Raw genomic sequence first — 23,300 nt, 5'->3', positions numbered from 1 at the left:
CGGGGAGAAGTACGTGGCCAATCAACATGAAAAGGCCAGAAAACTCATGCTGAAATCGAAGCTAAGTACCTTATTGCTTTGGGCAAGACCTATTTGGTACTGCATGAAGTGAATGCAGGTTTGGGAGGGCAGTTGGGCAATTGCTACAGATGCTGCATGAAGTAATGCAATTTTGGAATTCTGCATGTTGTAATGTGGGGTAATCTGCAGTCAATGTGTTACTTGTGATGTCCTGGTTAGGGGCTCCAGTACAAAAGCCCGAGGTGAACTCAAGCATTCAGTAAAAGAGTGAGAGGTGAGAGCAGGAGTGCATGGGCGGAGTTTCATGGAACAGGAGCCGAGGAGCATGTAACCCAGACATCCCCCTTCCCATCCAGAACCTCTACCTAAACCTTTTTCCGGTGTTCCTAACTTCCTTACCTATCCAACCAACGGACCCTAACCCTCTTTCCCCGAAGGGTCAAGGTTTCCTGTGCTGTCTATATCCAGGTACTGCGACCTAACGGGGAGGGAGGCGTTTTAGCTGCGTTTGTGCTGCCTCTACGCCTGGAAGGAGCAAGGTGTGACAGAATTGCGAGCCCAAGTATTGTATAGGCGCCCAGGCAGCACAACCATGGCGGATGTGGTAGCGCTACTCCAGGAACTAAAAGCGGAGCTGGCGGCAACTAGGCAGGATTATCAGACCCTGGCGGGGCAGGTACATACCTTAACGGTGCAAAATCAGGCCCAGGCCACTCCCTTACCCAGAGCACCCCCACCAGTCCCGGTACAGGTACAGGTAGCTACTGAACCATCTCTACCCTTGGCAGCTCCGGAACGATACCATGGAGACCCTCAGAACTTTAATCAGTTTATTATGCAGTGTCAGTTGCATTTTTTAACAAAACCTGTAGTGTTCCGGACAGCTCAGGCTCGTACGGCATTCGTGATTTCCTATCTCACCGGGGATGCCGCTTCATGGGCCACGCCGCTAGTCTGCAAGGACGATGCCTTGCTCTACAGCTGGGAAAATTTCCTGGAGGAGTTTGGTAGAATATTCAATCGTAGGGCCGCTTCATTGCTTAAGGATAAGGAGTTGATAACTCTAAGACAAGGAAACAAAGATCTAGTCACTTACATTACCACATTTAATCGACTGGCTATGGAAACGGATTGGCCGCAGGAGAAAAGGATGGCTTTGTTCTATCAGGGTCTTAGGGAGGAGCTGAAGGATCTGGTAGCTCAGGTGGACCCCCAGCCTGAAGATTGTTCAACTATGATTGACCTTGTTCTTTGTTTGGATCAGAGACAGAATGACCGGAGACAGGATCGACGTCGTTGGGAAAACAAACCGATGGTGAGATTGGACCAACAGAAGCCCATTCGGGTGTCAGACAAGGGGGCTGATGAACCAATGCAAATAGGTTCCATTCGGGGACCTCTCTCCAAGGAAGAAAGGGAGAAGAGGAGAAAGGACAAGTTATGCCTATATTGCGGAAAAGCTGGCCATTTCGTACGGGAATGTCCCAACAAACCGTCCAAGGGAGGGGCATCGGGAAACGCGCTAGCTCGCCCATGAGGGTGGCAGGAGCGAGCAAAATGAAAAACACCCCACACATGCTGGCAAACGTACGCACAAATCTGATAACCCATGTGACCTTAGAAGGATGTCTGCAATGGCAGGGAAAGTGTGTTCCGGTGACCTTGATGGTAGATTCCGGCGCCACAGGCAACTTCGTGGATGTGCAGGTGGCCAAGAGGTTGGGTCTCCCGGTAAATGCAAAGACAGTTCCTGAAGAAGTGAAATCAGTAGATGGTTCGCCTTTAGTCTCTGGGCCAGTTACTCAGCAGACAATACCTTTGTTGTTGGAATGCAGCACAATACATCAGGAAACGCTCAGTTTTGATGTCATAGCAGCTCCACAGTTTGGCTTCATACTGGGGCTCACTTGGTTGAGGCTCCACAACCCATCCGTCGACTGGAATGCCGGCACAGTCCAGTTCAACTCCAGTTATTGTCAGACACACTGTCAAATAACCCCACCGAAGCCTTTGACCCATTACGTGGGAAGCAGTGAGGTAGCAGGTTTGCCAGCAGAGTACGAGGAGTACAGGGATGTTTTTAGCAAGACAGCAGCCGAAACCTTGCCCCCGCACTGGCCTTTTGATTGCCGGATTGACCTAGAAGCAGGTGCAGTGCTACCCTGCAGTCGGATATACGCCCTCACCGAAGCCGAAAACAAGTATTTAAAAGAATACATAGAATCCAACTTGGCCAATGGTTTTATCAGGCACTCCACATCTCCGGTTTCTTCCCCCCTATTCTTCGTCCCCAAAAAGACCGGAGACCGAAGAACTTGTATAGACTACAGGGCAATAAACAAAATAACCACCAAGAATCATTATCCCTTGCCCCTGATACCTGTGCTGTTGGACCAGGTACGTGGATCTACCATCTATACCAAATTGGACCTCAGGGGGGCCTACCATCTAGTGAGAGTTCGACAGTTGGGCAATTGCTACAGATGCTGCATGAAGTAATGCAGTTTTGGAATTCTGCATGTTGTAATGTGGGGTAATCTGCAGTCAATGTGTTACTTGTGATGTCCTGGTTAGGGGCTCCAGTACAAAAGCCCGAGGTGAACTCAAGCATTCAGTAAAAGAGTGAGAGGTGAGAGCAGGAGTGCATGGGCGGAGTTTCATGGAACAGGAGCCGAGGAGCATGTAACCCAGACATCCCCCTTCCCATCCAGAACCTCTACCTAAACCTTTTTCCGGTTTTCCTAACTTCCTTACCTATCCAACCAACGGACCCTAACCCTCTTTCCCCGAAGGGTAAAGGTTTCCTGTGCTGTCTATCTCCAGGTACTGTGACCTAACGGGGAGGGAGGCGTTTTAGCTGCGTTTGTGCTGCCTCTACGCCTGGAAGGAGCAAGGTGTGACAACACCCTTTGCAAGCCCATGGAAACGGAGGGGTGTGTGTGTCACGAACCCAAGCATCTAACCCAAACTCAGGACAAGCCTGCATGTGCCCAGCCGGAATACAGTCGATGCCCACGGGACCCACACAAGGCAACACACTATAAAAAAAAAGAAAAAATAAATATCACAAATGGCCATGTGGGGCAGGGGAGGAGAGGCCACCCAGGAGGTTCGAGGACAGGGTGCACACCAACACCCACCTGCGTGGATGTTGCGAGAAAAAAAAAATACCTCCATGGGCTCATGGCCTGCACGGCTATTCCATTGTGGGAGAACTGCTGTCGCTCTCTTCACCCTCTGCTGCTGCATCAGGAGGTGGTGGCACTATGGGAGGCAGCCCACGCAAAGCCCTGGTATGGTCCTCCATGGTAGCAAGCATGCAGGTCTGGAAGGTCTGATTCTGGAGGATTAAAGTGCGGAGATCCCCATGCAGCACGTCACGGGTTGCCTGCACTTCTGCATGCATGGCCTCGCGGGATGCCCGGATCTCCTCACGTGTTGCCTGCAGCTCAGCTGAGAGCGAACGTGTGAGCTGCTCCAGCTGCTGTTCTGCCCTAACATTTCGGGAAGCCTCAGGTTTAAGCAGATTCTGTTAGGGAGAATTCTCTGTTTAGGCTGAATTTCCTAACCTAGTGAGTCCCCCAGCAGCTTTGCTGGATTTCTGGAGTTTGTTTTTTTCCATCCTCCCAAGAGTGAGACTCTTTTTCTCCCACTCTTGGACATGAATGTGTGTAATTCCTTTGGATGTCAATGTGTTCTATGGGCTATGGGGTCTTTTACTCCATAGGGTCTCATATGTTTTTCTATGTGTGTTACACCGCACCCTACGTGCCGTAGCACTGGGGCATCCTAGCGGACCCCCACCCTAGACTCCATACTCGGGGACTGACTACTGTCTTCCTGGGCATGTAAAGTCACCATTGGCTTTACTAGACCTAAATTTACTAACAGAACTAGTACAAACCATCTTATTGTGGACGTACTAGTAGGGGTAATTTGATTACTCCTGGATCTGTTATTTGAGGAGGCACTGTCCCGTCCCCCCTCGTTGAGTTTTGGCTGGTGGCAGTGGAAACTACTTGTTATGTTCGACCCCAAACATAACCCTATGGGATTCGTCCCATTGTTGGAGATTGATACTTTTTCTCGTTAATCTCTAACGTGCCACCGGTCTTCTTATCTTAAATAAGTTTATCGGATGGTATTTTCTGCCAGAACTCGGTTTGTAAAATGGCGTCTGTGTTCGTCTCTGTGACTCCTAAAGCAAAGGTCGAGCCCTTTGTTCCACTTTTGGCGGGCTCTGTACAGAGACCCTCCAAAGTGGTGCCATTCTGTCTGGGTTACCACAGGGGTGTGGGAGGGGGTTTAGGCACCCTGGACCGAGTTGCCTTGCCAGCTCCGGTCGCACTCTGGAGTGATTGGCCCAAGTGGTGAGCCTCCCTGCTCACCACTTAGCATGTGTTGATTGACAGCTAGGCTGAATGAATGGGGGTTTTCTGCATAAAAGCAGGGCTTTTGGGACTGGATCTTCAGAAGTCGCCACAGGACCTAAGAATCCGACGAGGGTAACGCTGAGCCGACCTGCACAACGACACCTCCGTTGGAGCCCTGCGGAATGGACTCACCACTTCCCGACGACAGAGGAGATCTCCCTGCCGGAGAGTCTCTTCCCCTGACTGGTGGGAACAACCAGTCCCCTTTGCTTTTTATTCGCCTCAGGACGCAGTGGTCGAATTGCCCGTGCAGAGCACCCCGGCAAAAGGATAGCCACTACCCCTGTACCACGACCAAAAGGTGGTGCCTTGTGACACAGCACTCCGCGGCTGGCCTCTTCCCTGGTGGTGCACCGGACTTCCATTTTCTTCGACGACGAGAACATCTCTACTCTTGGCAAAGACCCGACGTGCATCCACCACCAGGAACAACTGCCCCCCCCCGGAGCTGCCCTCCACAACAAGGTACCGTGTCCGCCTGGCTTCCCTTTCGATCGGTTCGAGTGAGGTGTCTTAATCCTCTCCTTTCCGTTGGGTCGCCTCCAAGCTTTCTCACGTATTGTTCTGAACTGGTTCAATCTGCCGATAACAATTTGCTACAAAGACTCAAACGCATTTCCACTAGAGACTTTCTGGACATATCGCCTTACCTCTCTCCGAGTGGGCCTGGCCTCTGAACTTTATGATCTATTGTGGTTCTTGCCTTCTTGCCTTGCATTTTTCCCGTGAAGTATTGAACTGTGTTGATTTCGTAACCTGCCTATTTTTCTCTCCCGTCCTAACTAATATTAGAGTGCCATCTAGGTTGAGGCATACACCTCTGTCTGTAAATAAGCGGTGCTGGTAAAACCTAGACTTGTCGAACTATTGCTAGGGGTATTGATCGTTTCTTCTTCGTAGAGTAATTGTATTTGATTTGTTTGCCGTGATAGTACCATAGTGTTTTTATATAGATGTTTTGTTATAAATAAATACCTTAATATCTTTACACTGAGCCTCGTTGCGTGTTTGCTTATCTTCCTGTGCAGAATTGCCCTATCTTGTATACTCCACATACTGCTTAACTCTTCTTGAGGGAAGTCTGACTGCTCAGCCACAGCTACCAACAGTGAATCTGTGTGGTACATACTGCTACCAAGTGGGTTTACTGCCGAACACCTGTAGTCCTAAACCTTTTGCAGTGGTCCCAGAGGGAACTGCACAGGTTTCCGCCTAACACTGGTGTACAGCGGTGGGATTTGTATCGAGTATACAGTTTAGAGTGCTTTTCGACACTTTAGGATAACTAACCACAAATCTTAGCACTAAAAAGCAACTTTCAAAAACATGTCTACGATGGAAACTTACAGTCAAGAATCCTTGTCAGGTGAAAATACTGAGAGTTTGCGAGCTCTCTGTAGGCAAGAGAATCTTCCTGTAAGAGGCAAGAAGTTAGAACTAATAGAGAGATTGCTGGCGAACCAAAGTCTGGGTACTGGTTCAGAGGAACCAATCTCTCCAGCAAATGTAGATAACAGTGATGGTGTTGATCTAAATCGTAATTCTGATGATAGTGATGAAGAGGCTGACGAGGACGGAGAGGCTAACGAAACTGTCTCCCCTGCTCCTCTCCCTGCCTTGCCAGCTGTGCCTACGGGGCCCATACCAGGTCCCACAAGTAACAATGCTTATTTTGAACTTGAAAAAATGAAGCTCGAATTAGAATACAAACGGTTCTTGGCTCAATCTGAACGAAACCAAGAGCTCGAGTTCAGACGGATGAATGCCCAGGCTGAGCAGAAGCAAGCTGAGTTAAGACTCAGGGAAATAGAACTTAATCACGAGTTAGAGATGAAAAAGTTGTCTATGGAAAATGCTTCTCTCTCCTCTGGTTCGTCTAGGAGCTCCAGTCCCAAAAGACCCCGGATGCCAAAGGAATTAGTGGGTATGTATGAACCGAGATTGGATGTGTTGGATTGTTTGAAACTGTTTGAGTACAATCATGGGCTCCAGGACATCACCGGGAAGGATTTACTTCTCTGGTTGTTCTCTAGGCTCCCTCCTGTTGTGACTGATGTGGTAATGGAGTTGGGGGAGGCGGATAAGACGGATTACGAAAGTGTGAAACTAGCTTTGATAGCTAGATTCGGGAAGACCCCTTCCCAGTATCTTAAGAGGTTTAGAACCCTCAAAAAGCATGATGGTACCCCTTGGGCTACCTGGGTGAGTGAAGGGTTGAAAAACTTAGAGGGATGGATTAAGGGTTACAAAGTGAACACTTATGAGGGTATGAGGAATCTGTTTATGTTGGAGTCTATTTATGATGCCTGTTCTCCTGAGCTCAGACAGCACTTGGCTGATTCGAAGGAATTGGATTCCCGGAAGCTGGCTAGGGCTGCTGACCTATGGGTTGCCAACAGGGCTACTCATAAGGATTCTGGGGCAACTCAGAAAAAGGATGAGGGGAAGCAGCCTAAAAAAGACTCAAAAGAGAATTCTAATAACTCAAATTCCAAAGAGGGCCCCAAACAAAGCTAGAAGGGTAAGCCACAAGGAAAACCACAGCAGAATAGTGTGTCTTCTGGTGCCATACCGGAAGGAGGTCAGAACAAGCCACCATTCCAGAAAGCATTCGGTAAATTACTCATCTTCTTTTGGAAGAATTATTCTTTATTTATTTGTGGCTCGACTGACCACGTGAAAGGAGATCCCAGATGTAAGGGTAAACCTTCAGGGGTCCAGCTTGTCTCCTTAGCCTTCGCTCCAGAGGAGGAAGTCCAAATGGCAAGTGGATACTTTCTACTGCCAGCTGACGAACCCATTGGAGTCTCAGCCAGCGTTTCTTTAGTATCTCTGGGGTTGTGGGAACAACAGAATTTAGATGTCTATAATTCTATCCCCGATAATACTAAAGAGTATTATAAGGACAGTGTCCAGGTGAATGGTCAGGAGACTCCTGCCATTAGGGACACTGGGGCCAGCATAACTGTGGTGGATAAATCGTTTTTTCAGGCTGAGGATGTTGCTAAGGCACCCAAACGCCTCACCAAGTTAGCTGGAGGGCCTGTGCAGATGCTTCCCCAATTACCAGTTCTCATCCAGTGTAACGACATGACTGTGAAGATACCTGCCAGCATACAGAGTGAGGTACCAGGACGCGTACTGTTGGGTAACGATTTGAAAACTTTCGGAGTTGTATCGCATACTCCCAGACCTCCTAGTAAACGGTTACAGGAGCTAACCAGACCCGCAAGAGAGAGGACCATGCGCGGTACTCTCCAGGAGATGATGAAGAAAGAAATCACTCCTGCTCCACTGGAATTGTCGGCCGCTGTCTCCAAGAAATCAGAAGCGAAAGGGAAACCTAAGACTTCTATCCCGAAACCCGCAGCCAGCATTCCAGTGCAGCCAAAACGGTCTTCCCCGCAGTTGTCCAAAGTTACACCCGTAACTCCACCTCCAGCCGAGGCTGAGAGGGAGGTACAACCCTGTGTGGTAGAATTAGACTCTGAGGAAGAGCTAATGGAAGGCCAGGAACTAATTGGAGTTCTGGATCCTGTTGACCATCCTGAGCTGCAGTCTTTACTGGCAGAAGGTGGACCCAGCAGGGCAGACTTCAGTAAGGGACAGAGGGAATGTCCAACTCTGGAAGGTCTTCACCACCAGGCAGAAGCTCAGGCTGAAAGGCAAGAGCCTGGGAAATACAGGTTGCACTGGGAAAATGGCCTCTTCTACAGTGAACTGACCGAGTCTGCACCTGGAGACTACAAACGACTTGTAGTACCCCAAGAGAACAGACCACAGTTCTTGCAGTTAGCCCACGAGATTCCTTTGGCTGGTCACTGGAGTTTCAAGAAGACTAAGGAAAGGCTCTCTCTCTACTTCTATTGGCCAAAGATGGGGGCCGAATTAGAAAAACACTGCAGGAGCTGCCACACCTGTCAGAACACTGGTAAGGTGGGCTCCAAGAATGTGGCACCTTTAGTGCCTCTCCCAGTTGTGGGAGTCCCATTTGAGAGAGTAGGGATTGACATTGTTGGTCCCCTTGATCCTCCAACCTCCTCAGGCAACAGGTTTATACTTGTTGTAGTAGACCATGCTACTAGGTATCCTGAGGCCATTCCTATGAGCACTGTTACAGCTCCGGCTGTGGCTGAGGCCCTCCTTGGTATTTTTACTAGGGTCAGGTTTCCTAAGGAAGTAATCTCTGACAGGGGGTCAAACTTTATGTCCCACTACATGAAAGCCATGTGGAAAACCTGTGGAGTTACTTACAAGTTCTCAACAGCGTACCACCCACAAACCAATGGGTTGGTAGAACGGTTCAACCGAACCATGAAGAGCATGATAGGTGCTTTAGAAGAACCCTTTAAGCGTAAGTGGGACCTTCTACTGCCATGCCTTCTCTTTGCTTATAGAGAAGTCCCTCAGGAGGGAGTAGGTTATTCTCCCTTCAAACTACTCTATGGTCATCCCGTCAGAGGTCCATTGACCCTGATTAAGGAGGGGTTGGAGAGTGCTCCTTCCCCCAAGCCAGTCAGAGTGACTGACTATGTGATAGGTCTCCAGAGGAGAATGTCGCACATGATGACGGAAGCAAGCGATAACTTGAAAGCTGGACAAGCATTGGTCAAGCACTGGCACGATCAAAAGGCTAACTTGGTTGAGTTTGCTCAATACCAGCTCGTTCTCGTTATGATCCCAACAAGGCAGAGGGCCTTGCAAGATAAGTGGATGGGACCCTTCAGAGTTGTGGGTAAACTCGGAGAGGTCAACTATCTGGTGGACTTGGGCAATCCCAAGGAGGCTCCGACAGTCTTCCACACCAACCGCCTCAAAGCGTATGTCTCAAGACCCGATGTAGGAGCGTTGCTTCTAGCATCATCCGAGGAAGAAGAAGAAAGTGAAGCTCTTCCGGATCTCCTCAGAGGCTTACCTTTAGATGAAAAAATTGAAGGAGTAAATCTCTCCTCCAATCTGACACCGGAGCAACAAGAAGAGTGCAAATCTATGTTGAATCAGTTTGCCTCTCTGTTCTCGCTTTCACCAGGCTTGACCCCTTGGGGCCAGCACGACATACTCACTGGTGACTGTCTGCCAGTCAAAAGCAGAGGATACCGCATGTCAGAAAATGTACAAACCCACATCAAAGGTGAGGTCAGCAAGATGCTTGATCTCGGGGTAATAGAGCCCTCTACTAGTCCATGGTCTAGCCCAGTTGTGTTAGTACCAAAGGCCGGATCTAAAGAGCTTAGATTCTGCGTGGATTATAGAGCTCTTAATGCAGTCACCAAGACTGATGCCCACCCTTTGCCAAGAACAGATGAGTTGGTGGATAAACTTGGCACCGCCAAGTTCCTCAGCACATTTGACTTGACGTCAGGCTATTGGCAAATAGCCCTGACAGACCATGCCAAGGAGAAAACTGCATTTTCTACCCCCGTTGGCTTATACCAGTTTAAGGTAATGACTTTCGGATTAAAGAATGCACCTGCTATGTTTCAACGGATGGTAAACCAGGTTCTGAATGGGATGGAGGACTTCTGCATGGCATACTTGGATGACATCGCAGTGTTCAGCAATTCCTGGGAAGAGCATGTAACCCACCTCAGAGATGTTTTGCAGGCTCTTGGACGAGCCAATCTCACCATAAAGGCGAGTAAATGCCAAATTGGACAGAGTAAGGTAGTCTATCCTGGGCATGAGGTAGGAGGTGGAGAAATAAGGCCTTTGCTCAGTAAGATTGAAGCTGTGCAAAATTGGACAACACCGACTACTCAAACCCAAGTGAGAGCCTTCCTAGGCCTCACTGGATATTACAGGAATTTCATAGAGAACTATGGGACCATAGCTTCTCCACTGAATGTCATCTCCTCGCCCAAATTTCCTAAGAAGGTTAGATGGAACGAGGAGTGCAATCAGGCTTTTGAAAACCTGAAAAAGGCTCTTTGCCAAGCCCCAGTACTCAGAGCTCCTGATTATCGCCAACACTTCATTGTGCAGACAGATGCTTGAAATGTATGAATAGGTGCCGTACTCAGTCAACTGGATGGGAAAGGTAGGGAGCACCCCGTTTGCTTCATCAGCCGCAAGCTGAAGGATCCTGAAACAAGATGGGCAACAATTGAAAGAGAGTGCTTTGTTATCGTGTGGGCTCTGAAGAAGTTTAGGCCGTACTTGTATGGTTCTACTTTTGTCATTCAGACTGACCACCAACCCTTGAGATGGTTAATGCAAATGAAAGGGGAAAACCCAAAACTATTGAGATGGTCGATCTGCCTGCAAGGGTTTGATTTCACCATTGAGCACAGGTCAGGGTGTCACCACCAAAATGCTGATGGTCTCTCTAGGATGTATGTCATCGACTAGAGGTATGAGATTCATCCAGGAGTGGATTAAATCCTCCTGTCCCTTAGTCTGGGGGGGGCGAGTGTTAGGAAGAATTCTCTGTTTAGGCTGAATTTCCTAACCTAGTGAGTCCCCCAGCAGCTTTGCTGGATTTCGGGAGTTTGTTTTTTCCATCCTGCCAAGAGTGAGACTCTTTTTCTCCCACTCTTGGACATGTATGTGTGCAATTCCTTTGAATGTCAATGTGTTCTATGGGCTATGGGGTCTTTTACTCCATAAGGTATCTTATGTTTTTCTATGTGTGTTACACCGCACCCTACGTGCCGTAGCACTGGGGCGTCCTAGCGGACCCCCACCCTAGACTCCATACCCGGGGACTGACTACTGTCTCCCCGGGCATGTAAAGTCACCATTGGCTTTACTAGACCTAAATTTACTAACAGAACTAGTACAAACCATGTTATTGTGGACATACTAGTAGGGGTAATTCGATTACTCCTGAATCTGTTATTCGAGGGGGCACTGTCCCGTCCCCCCTCGTCGAGTTTTGGCTAGTGGCAGTGGAAACTACTTGTTATGTTCGACCCCGAACATAACCCTATGGGATTCGTCCCATTGTTGGAGATTGATACTTTTTCTTGTTAATCTCTAACGTAACACCGGTCTACTTATATTAAATAAGTTAATCGGATGGTATTTTCTGCCAGAACTCGGTTTGAAAAATGGCGTCTGTGTTCGTCTCTGTGACTCCTAAACCAAAGGTCGAGCCCTTTGTTCCACTTTTGGCGGGCTCTGTACAGAGACCGTCCAAAGTGGTGCCATTCTGTCTGGGTTACCACAGGGGTGTGGGAGGGGGTTTAGGCACCCTGGACCGAGTTGCCTTGCCAACTCTGGTCGCACTCTGGAGTGATTGGCCCAAGTGGTGAGCCTCCCCACTCACCACTTAGCATGTGTTGATTGACAGCTAGGCTGAATGAATGGGGGTTTTCTGCATAAAAGCAGGGCTTTTGGGACTGGATCTTCAGAAGTCGCCACAGGACCTAAGAATCCAACGAGGGTAACGCTGAGCCGACCTGCACAACGACACCTCCGGTGGAGCCCTGCGGAACCGACTCACCACTTCCCGACGACAGAGGAGATCTCCCTGCCGGAGAGTCTCTTCCCCTGACTGGTGGGAACAACCAGTCCCCTTTGCTTTTTATTCGCCTCAGGACGCATTGGTCGAATTGCCCGTGCAGAGCACCCCGGCAACCGGATAGCCACTACCCCTGTACCGCGACCAAAAGGTGGTGCCTTGTGACGGAGCACTCCGCGGCTGGCCTAATCCCTGGTGGTGCACCGGACTTCACTTTTCTTCGACGACGAGAACATCTCTACTCTTGGCAAAGACCCGACGTGCATCCACCACCAGGAACAACTGCCCCCGCCGGAGCTGCCCTCCACAACAAGGTACCGTGTCCGTCTGGCTTCCCTTTCGATCGGTTTGAATGAGGTGTCTTAATCCTCTCCTTTCCGTTGGGTCGCCTCCAAGCTTTCTCACGTATTGTTCTGAACTGGTTCAATCTGCCGATAACAATTTGCCACAAAGACTCAAACGCATTTCCACTAGAGACTTTCTGGACATATCGCCTTGCCTCTCTCCGAGTGGGCCTGGCCTCTGAACTTTATGATCTATTGTGGTTCTTGCCTTCTTGCCTTGCATTTTTCCCGTGAAGTATTGAACTGTGTTGATTTTGTAACCTGCCTATTTTTCTCTCCCGTCCTAACTAATATTAGAGTGCCATCTAGGTTGAGGCATACACCTCTGTCTGTAAATAAGTGGTGCCGGTAAAACCTAGACTTGTCGAAATATTGCTAGGGGGATTGATCGTTTCTTCTTCGTAGAGTAATTGTATTTGATTTGTTTGCCGTGATAGTACCATAGTGTTTTTATATAGATGTTTTGTTATAAATAAATACCTTAATATCTTTACACTGAGCCTCGTTGCGTGTTTGCTTATCTTCCTGTGAAGAATTGCCCTATCTTGTATACTCCACATACTGCTTAACTCTTCTTGAGGGAAGTCTGACTGCTCAGCCACAGCTACCAACAGTGAATCTGTGTGGTGCAGACAGCTTCCAAGTGGGTTTACTGCCAAACACCTGTAGTCCTAAACCTTTTGCAGTGGTCCCAGAGGGAACTGCACAGGTTTCCGCCTAACAGATTCTGCCTGAGGTTATGGAGTTCCACCCTCAGGGCTTCCCTGTGGCCCTGTGACTCTATTGATATGGATTTGCGCAGAGTCTCCAGTGCCGCCCGTCGGTCCCTGTTGGACGCCAACATGTCTTCCCTGTGTGATTGGCAAATGGAGTCTGTTGCCTGCTGTTGTTGCTCCATCTGCCTTTCAAGGGGGATAATGGAAGTGGCCACCCTCTCCATTGCATGAGCCATCATTTCTACTGATGCTGCCTGTTGGGTTGCCATACCGTACATGGAGTTTTCCCATACAGTATTGCCTGGAGGCGCACGGCCACCACGTCAGCAGGCACCACACCTGTTCGGGGCAAGGCAATCTGCACCTTGCTCTGCTGGCACTGCCTGAGGCTGCAGGACCACATGCCCCCTCTGATCTGCTGGCCCAGGAACAGGATCAGATGCTGTGGTTTGTGACCCTGCATCCGTAACCACCAAAGGCGGACCTACCAACACTGACATCCCCATAGAGTGTTCTAACCCTGGTGCAGGTGGGTTGGACAGAACAGAATCCCTGCCAGAAGCACTGACCTGCGACAGCACATAAGTCTCATCATCCTACTCAGCACCTGAATAGAGGTCTGGGGAGCTGCACCCAAACGCACCCCTCGACAGTATGGTCTGCAGTACCAAAGTGTTTTCACCCACCACCACACCACGTCCCCCACTGGTGCCTGGTCGTGGCTGAGAATCCTCCTGGGTCTGCACCATCTCCTGAACCTCACCAGCATCAAGTGCGTCGTCACCTGCAAAAACATGAAACACAAGAAATAGAAACCGGCATGAGCACCATAGCACACATATAGGCCTGACAAGACAGAGATCCTGTACATGGTTTACACATGTCCCACATGACTATAACCCTGGCATGCATGCACTGTCAATGATTTTGAAGGGGAGTCAAAAAGGCAGACAATGAGGACACCAAGATGGAAAAGCAACACATTAGCAGCATGTCGTGTAACACTGGCACCACACATCAGCCTGTGAGTGGCATGTCCAATACACATACTTGACACATGCCAGCACACAGATGTCATGTAGCATAGCCATGGTAAATTAGACAACTACAGCAATATGTCAGTGAATGAGTACTGTCACACATCCATGTCACATGGACATGATGAGAAGATTAATGCAGAATAGTGTTGCAAAATATGCATGTGCCGCACACTGCAACACATCCAGTGTACAATTAGACACTGATTTTAAGCAGATGTACACATCAATGGTTGGTCACTTCAACATGACAGGAAACAACTATCATGTTCCACATGCAAACAGGCCCTAAAAATAAATATCAGCAGGCCAATACTCCCTCGCCCTGAATGGTTTAATCATTCACATAACCAGGTAACTAAAGTGGCACAATGTGGGGTGTAAACAATGACAGAAGCATGTCACATATGTGGCATTAGGGATGAAAAAAAGCATATGAAAAATTGGATAATCTAAACAATCAGCCTGAATGAACACAGAAAAAAACAGAACAATATTGCTGTTGCAAGATGATAGTTCAAGTGCAACAGCAGTAATGTGGGGCTAATTGGCTACTGTGGGCAGAAGGGATACTGTCATACCCAAATCAAAGGCACGTGAATGTATTGGAGGAAGCACATGGGTGACCCATTACTCTCAGAAGTACACACCCTCACCTGGCACTCAATCAGAACCCGTCACCCAAACAACATACACATGGATTACACAAACATGCATGGGCACTCACCTGACAATGCCTCGTAATCATGTCGCTCTCCCACTCCTTCGATCTGTTCCTCTGTGATGAAGGTCCCAGCAACAGACTCATGTTCAGTGAGTTTGTTGTCCTCTGGTGGAGACCGACCGCCAGTTACCAGAGTAGCGGCATGATTTGATGCCAGCTTGTTCTTTGCTCTGCATTTCAGGTCATTCCACCGCTTGTAGCAATTATCAGCTGTGCGCCTCACAAATCCAAGGGCACTTATGCGGTCCGCGATGGTCTGCCAGTGTGCCCTACGTTGAACAGGTGTGATCTTGCACCCTGCAGTCACCACCATTTCGCAGCTATGTGCTGACACATAGGTCACAAGTGCATCAAGTTTGCGGTCATTAAAGCTAGGCTTCCTTGACGTGCCGGACTGTGTAGCCGTGTCTGGGGTCTCAGCCTGTAGTGCCAGAGCACCCTTCTTCCTCTTCTTCAAAGGTGGAGCAAAGCCTGAGTGGCTTGCGCAGCTCTGGTCAGTAGGGGCAGAAGCGCAGGTGGACTGGGTACTGGGAGTGTGCGAATGCACAATGACCATAGGTCTTGGTGCAGGCATTGTCTGAAGTGTGATGTTGGCAGGGGCAATGTCAGTTTGATGGAGCAGGACCGACACTGTCCCGGCTGGGAGATTCAGAGCTGGGGTGGATAGAGCTGCAGCTGCCCCTGCAGCCTCCCCACCCTGCCTACTTGGGACAGCAGATGACATCGCTGCCCCAGATCCACGTGGCCTGGTGACACCAACTTGCACCGGCACACGTGGCTTAGACTTGCTGATCTGGAAGTCAGCCTGGGAGTCATCCTGTGCCGGGTCAGGTGCCACAATGGGCTGGTCCAACAAGGGCTGCGCTGGGATGGTGTCAGCCACGTTTCCCTCAACCATGAGGGGGGCATGGGTGTCCCTGATTGGTCCTCCACACATGGGGATCTAGGGGCACCCTGCAAATCCTTCCTACATCCCCTACCGCGCCAACCACGCCCACCTTTTGGAGATCGGCCACCTTTGCCTCACTTACCGCTTGGTCACCTCACAACCATGGCACTGATGTTGTTGTGCGTATGGGAGTTGCAGTAAACAATTGTCCTGGGCAATTGGGGTTGAAAGGGGTAGGGTACTAGATGGAATTCGTACCCTAGTGCTCTAGCAAGGCTGTCTGTGACACCTGGGGGAAGATGACGGGTCACGCAATGCACAGGCACCCCGAAAACGAAAAGTAACGTGCACGCAACCCCTCATAGACCACGTGCATGGAAAAATGAACCCGCACTACGCTGTGGCACCCAGAAACACAAAAATAAGCGTACGCGTGTTCCACACAGCCTACAATGACTTCTGAAGGGGTACGCGACACACGGGGCAAGCACAGTTGGTAAATGCGTGCGCTACTTACCGTCTGCCTCGAAAAATAACGTGAAAAAAACATGCGTGTGCACGTAGGCAACACCCCCGCCAAAAGAAGAATTGTATGCTGTCTGAGGAGACAGGACTAAAGAAGAAGTGAATGCTATTTGAGGAAACAGGCCCAAAAAAAATAAAGAACGCTGTCAGAGGTAACAGAGAGTGTGAACTTGAAACGCTGTGAAGTAATCGCGTGTGAACCGATAAGAAGTACAGAATTCACCCACTCGCTCTCCATGAAAAGCACATACAAGGGAATGGGGTCCTACACGTACCTTTTAAAGCGGCCCACACGTACAGCGTCACTTACGCCACGCAGCCTACAATGACCTCTGAAGGGGTACGCGACACACGGGGCAAGCACAGTTGGTAAATGCGTGCGCTACTTACCGTCTGCCTGGAAAAATAACGTGAAAAAAACATGCGTGTGCACGTAGGCAACACCCCCGCCAAAAGAAGAATTGTATGCTGTCTGAGGAGACAGGACTAAAGAAGAAGTGAATGCTATTTGAGGAAACAGGCCCAAAAAAAATAAAGAACGCTGTCAGAGGTAACAGAGAATGCGAACTTGAAACGCTGTGAAGTAATCGCGTGTGAACCGATAAGAAGTACAGAATTCACCCACTCGCTCTCCATGAAAAGCACATACAAGGGAATGGGGTCCTACACGTACCTTTTAAAGCGGCCCACACGTACAGCGTCACTTATGCGTGTACACGCTAAGGCCCTTTCCTCCAATTCCATGAGCTGACACTCGGACGTGCAGTTTTTGGATGTGTACGATGAACATGCACCCGTGTTGATGGAAACGCCCGCACGCATCACGTCACTTACACGCATAGGCCCTTTTCTCGGATTACCCGCATTCACACACGGACGTGCAGTTTTTTCATGCGCGCTGAACCACTATGCCCACGTCACGAGGGAAACGCCCGCGCGAGTCACGTCACAGAAGCGATTACGCGCTAAAGGCCTTTGGTCCAATGAAACCGCGTACGTGTGCTGACGCGCTTATGTGCGAAGGGCCTTTCCTCGAATTACACACTGACGTGCAAGATTTTCACATGCCAAATCACTCCGTTTCAAGCTGGCCATGCAACAACACACGGAAGACCACGCTCCTGCCCAGAAGGCCGAATTACTGCCCCCCAGATCCCCGAGCACGCTCCCACCTGCCATCTACTGCTGCCTGCCTGCTGCCCACGTGCCCTGGTATTTGGTGCCTGCACATCAGCCAGGGTTCCAGTTGCTGTGTCCACCCCTGCTGGAACAGAAGACTCCCAACTGGGATACCATTGCTCCACAGCCCAGCCCCAGGACCCAGTTGTCCAACCACGCCTGCCTCGGGGGACGCCATGTCGGGGCAAGCATCATCTGAGACCACTGGTGACCCCCAGCCAGAGAGGCAGAGGGCCACCAGCTTCAGTGTGAAGGAAGTTGGTATCCTGGTGGAGCATGTCCTGGGGCAGTATGATGCCCTCTTCGGAACATCACGCGCCAACAAGGAAGGACGGGAGAGTATTTGGGACGACGTAGAGGTTGCCATCAACGCGGAGGGGGTGGCATTCCGCAACATCAAGCATGTCAAGAAGCGCTGGGAGGACTTCAGGTCCAGGACCCTCCATAAGGCCCGGCGCCTCGTGGAGGGGGGCCGGGTCAGCATGAGTGACATCCAGATGAGGGTCCTGGAACATGTATGCCCAGCGCTCCACGCCCTGATCCTTCAGAGGATGACCCGTCTGGAGTTGAGCGGTAAGTGGCCAAGCATTGTTGTGTGAGACAGGGCATGTTGCAGTGTGCTGGTAGTCTGATACTTGCCTGTATGTGTGACATGGGCCATGTAGGGATGTGTGTGTGCAGGGACATCATGTTCATGCATGTGAGACCAGTAATGTGCGAACCACATGGTTGGTGCATGAGTTCCAATGCAACATGGGGAGCTGTATGGCAAATGCACACATGAAAGCATGCCAGTTTCTGTTCTTGCACATGGTGGGGGTGTGAGGAATGGGTGCTGCTGTCATGTACATGTATGGTGCACATGTGTGTGTGTCTGAGAAGTGTGTCTGTGACTTTGATACGCCATGGATTCATGACACATGTCCGTGATGATGTGTACATTCACTCATGCAGTGCGGTCACCGTTGTATGCACTGTGTCTATCCAATGTGTCTGTGATGTACAAAGCATGATGCATGACCCTCCGGTGATGTGTGTGCATGGGATCAGTGTGAGCCATGATGCATGTGAGTTTGAGGGCAACATTTGGATTAATAGAGGCCCTTGTACATGGATGCTGATGTTGATTGCAGGCGCTGTGCCTGTTTATGCATGTGTGTTGCGGGCATTGACCCATGTGTTGTGGAGTGACAGGATGGAAGTGACGTTAGACACTGCCACTCATGTGTTATTGCTTCCTGTCTAGGTGAATATTGTAATGTACCCTGATGCTTGTGTTCTATGTCTCCCTCTACGCAGAAGACGTGGGTGGAGACGGCGCTGTGGAGCCATGCGGCGGGGATGCCTCCACTGGGCGGCGATGCCAGCCACCCTCCCAGGACTTGCCATCATCTGGGAGCGAGGGGGCTGATGCCACGTCTGCCAATATGGCTGTGGCGGAAGGGCCGGGTGAGCCCCCACAGGGGCTTGCCATGGCGGAAGACGGTACGGAGACATCCAGGTTGGTGGGTTGGTGGTCTCCACAGAGGAGGAGGAGCCCGCTACTGAGCCGCACACGGGGCTTGGTGGGGGTAGTACCACTGGTGCAAGTGGTGCAGTCCAGGGCCAGGGTCAGGAGGCAGCACAGGTCACCGCGGAGGGGCCTGTGCATGTCACTGTCCTTGACCCTGTGACTGCACCACCATGCACCAGCAGGGATGCCCCGTCCCAGGCCCATAAGCAGGTAGAGGCGAATGCCATGTCATCTGCCTCTCCACTACCTGCAGACAAGGAGTCCAATGAATGTATGGGCTTCGTCTTGATTGGTGTCGCGTTGCGCACGCGTGACATTCGTGATGACGTGCGTTCTTCCTGGGCGGAGAAAGCACACCATCACGAACAGCAGCTTCGCAACGTGGCACTGTTCGGAGGGGCCCTGGTTGGTGGGTTCCTACATGTGACGTGCACTCTGGCGGACCTCTCCTCCTCTGTGGAGACTATGTGTCAGTCGTTCTCCCTGCCGTCTTCCGGCCCAGATTCCACCAGGGCCCCCTGTGGACCTGGCCTGACCAACACAGCCAGCTTGGTGGAGATCCCATCCCTGCCACAGTCGGAGGTCGGCGGTCCAGCAGGGGTGGACACAACAACTGGAGACCAGCTGATGGAGGATGTGCAGGCATCATCGGACAGGGCACATGGACAGCAGAAGCAGCAGCAGCAGAAGCAGGCTCTAGGTGGGAGCAATGATGGCTCGGGCCATCGACATCAGGGGGACAGGCATCGGCCAGAGGGCAGGAGAACCCTGGAATGGATGTGTCTTCCATGTGGCTACGGTTGGGCCAGCGTATAGGTGCGGAGCAGCGGCGGGCGGAAGAGGCACTGCTCACCATGGTCAGGGCAGAGTTCTACATGCGTCGAACGTTGAGGCGGGCAGAGTGCCTCGAGGCATCTCACAGAGAGTTGGAACAGGCCATGAGTGCCTCCCTGCGAGACCTCGGGGCCAGGACAGAGGCCCACCTCCAGCAAATAGACATGGAGTTCGATGATGCCCTGGCTGAAAACATCACTGAGTGAGCCGTAGGACTTGCCCGTTGCCATTGTAAATAGTTTATAGTGTTAGGTTTCCTTTTTTTCTTTATTTTGGGACTTTTGGACTATGCCCCACACTTTTGTAAATAGTTTTTTGTTAGATAGGTTATTAGATAGGTTTCATTTGATTAGTTGGGCTCATGGACCCTTGGAAAGTTGATTGTACATAGTTGGATGTTGGATTGATTTTGATTTTGGACATGGATTAATGGATTTTTCTTTTGGACAATGGATTGTACATAGTTGGACATTGGATTATTTTGAACTTTTTCTTTTGATTTCACCATGGATCAATGGATTTTTTTTAACGTTTCCTTTGGATTTGCGTTGGTGGAGGGAGAGATTGGACTATTTTTCTTCAGGATTTCTTTGTATTGGTTATACTTTTCATTTACTCTTCTTTTGCACATGGTTTTCATTTCATGTTTGCTATTTTGTTATGCTTTCATTTTATTGATTTATTTTTGTAGATAATACACTTTCATATTTTAGTTCCATGTGTGGGATTTGCTCATTGGGTGAATGCATGTGAAAACGTGGGTTTACACAATCAATGCCAATGAGTGTGTGTGTGTGTGTGATGGACATGTGTTGATGTGCATAGTTGACTTTTGGTTTGTGTCTTGAGATGGGCATGTTAGTGTGGGTTTGATTGGGAAATCATTGCATCTCAGTAATGGGGTGGCGTGCTGTGGTATTTTGGTGTATAAGTGGGCCATGATTGTGCATCTTTATTTCATGTAGGGGGGGGACATGAGAGGGGGCCTGCTGGCAGATGCCCCTCACTGATGTTGGTGGGGGTGCAGGGGGGCTTGTGTGGGGGCCTGCTGGCAGGTGTCCCTCACTGATGGGGGGTGGGGGTGAAGGGGGCCATGAGTGGGACATGTGTGGGGGCCTGCTGGCAGGTGCCCCTCAGTGATGGGGGTGGGGGTGCAGGGGAACATGTGTGGGACATGTGTGGGGGCCAGCTGGCAGGTGCCCCTCACTGATGGGGGGGTGGGAGTGCAGGGGGACATGAGTGGGACATGTGTGGGGGCCTGCTGGCAGGTGCCCCTAACTGATGGAGGGTGGGGGTGCAGCGGGACATGTGTGGGGGCCTGATGGCAGGTGCCCCTCACTGCTGGGGGGTGGGGGTGCAGGGGGACATGTGTGGGGGCCTGCTGGCAGGTGCCCCTCACTGATGGGGGTGGGGGTGCAGGGGGACATGAGTGGGACATGTGTGGGGGCCTGCTGGCAGGTGCCCCTCACTGATGGGGGGTGCGGGTGCAGGGGGACATGTGTGGGGGCCTGCTGGCAGGTGCCCCTCACTGCTGGGGGGTGAGGGTGCAGGGGGACATGTGTGGGGGCCTGCTGGCAGGTGCCCCTCACTGATGGGGGTGGCGGTGCAGGGGGACATGAGTGGGACATGTGTGGGTGCCTGCTGGCAGGTGCCCCTCACTGATGGGGGTGGGGGTGCAGGGTGACATGTGTGGGGGACTGCTGGCAGGTGCCCCTCACTGATGGGGGCTGGGGGTACAGGGGACATGAGTGGGACATGTGTGGGGGTCTGCTGGCAGGTGCCTCTCACTGATGGGGGGGAGGTGCGGGGGGACATGTGTGGGACATGTGTGGGGGCCTGCTGGCAGGTGCCCCTCACTGATGGGGCGTGGGGGTGCATGGGGAAATGTGTGGGGGCCTGCTGGCAGGTGCCCCTCACTGATGGGGGGTGGGGGTGCAGGGGGACATGAGTTGGTGATCACTAGTGCAAGGTGACACGTGGCCTGGCTGGGGGGATTGGCCATGGTGGACGGGCTGCCTGCGGGACATGTCTGGGGGTGCAGGGTAGTCCCCTGTGGTGTGGGCTGCCTGCAGGGGCTGTGGAGGGGGTAGAGGGGACACCTGGGAGGACCCACGCTGCCAATTCATGTGTAGGACTCCCCACGCACCACACTGGATATACGTACCCCGCTCTGACAGCAAATTTGCGTTGGAAAGTTCCTGCGCACCCCAGTGACACACGTGTCCTGCTCGCACAGGGCTAATCACGTGGGGAAGTTCCCGCGCACCCCAGTAACACACGTACCCCACTCGCACAGGGCCAATCGCGTGGGAAAGTTCCTGCGCACCCCAGTGACACACGTACCCCGCTCACACAGGGCCAATCGTGTGGGAAAGTTCCCGCGCACCCCAGTAACACATGTACCCGCTCGCACAGAGCCAATTGCGTGGGAAAGTTCCCATGCACCACAGTAACACACGTACCCCGCTCGCACAGGGCCAATCATGTGGGGAAGTTCCCCCGCACCCCAGTAACACACGTACCCCGCTCGCACAGGGCCAATCGCGTGGCAAAGCTCCCGCACACCCCAGTGACACAAGTAACCCGCTCGCACAGGCCCAATTGCGTGGGAACGTTCCTGCGCACCCCGGTAACACATGTACCCCGCTCGCACGGGGCCAATTGCGTGGGAAAGTTCCAGCGCACCCAGTAACACACGTACCCTGCTTGCACAGGGCCAATCGCGTGGGAAAGTTCCCACGCACCCCAGTGACACACGTACCCGCTCGCACAGGGCCAATCACGTGGGAAAGTTCCCGCGCACCCCAGTAACACACGTACCCCGCTCACACAGGGCCAATCGCGTGGGAAAGTTCCCACGCACCCCAGTAACACACGTACACCGTTCGCACAGGGCCAATCGTGTGGGGAAGTTCCCGCGCACCCCAGTAACACACGTACCCCACTCGCGCAGGTCCAATCGCGTGGGGAAGTTCCCGTGCACCCCAGTAACACACGTACCCCGCTCGCACAGGGCCAATCGCGTGGGAAAGTTCCTGCGCACCCCAGTAACACACTACCCCGCTCGCACAGGGCCAATCGCGTGGGGAAGTTCCCACGCACCCCAGTGACACACGTACCCCGGTCGCACAGGGCCACTCATGTGGGAAAGTTCCCACGCACCCAAGTGACACACGTACCCCGCTCGCAGAGGGCCAGTCACGTGGGACCCGCTCGCACAGGGCCAATCGCATGGGAAAGTTCCCGCGCACCCCAGTAACACACGTACCCCGCTCGCGCAGGGCCAATCGCGTGGGAAAGTTCCCGCGCATCCCAGTAACACACGTACCCCGCTCGCACAGGGCCAATTGTGTGGGGAAGTTCCCGCGCACCCCAGTAACACATGTACCCCGCTCGCACAGGGCCAATCACGTGGGAAAGTTCCCGCGCACTCCAGTGACACACGTACCCCACTAGCACAGGGCCAATCACGTGGGAAAGTTCCCGCGCACCCCAGTAACACACTACTCTGCTTGCACAGGGCCAATCACGTGGGAAAGTTCCTGCGCACCCCAGTGACACACGTACCCCACTCACACAGGGCCAATCATGTGGGAAAATTCCCGAGCACCCCGGTTACACAC

This window comes from Ambystoma mexicanum, chromosome 13, assembly GCF_040938575.1.
Source record: "Ambystoma mexicanum isolate Mex_15411 chromosome 13, UKY_AmexF1_1, whole genome shotgun sequence".
NCBI lineage: Eukaryota > Metazoa > Chordata > Amphibia > Caudata > Ambystomatidae > Ambystoma > Ambystoma mexicanum.
The sequence above is the reverse complement of the archived record's forward strand: the minus strand, read 5'-3'. Positions refer to the sequence as shown.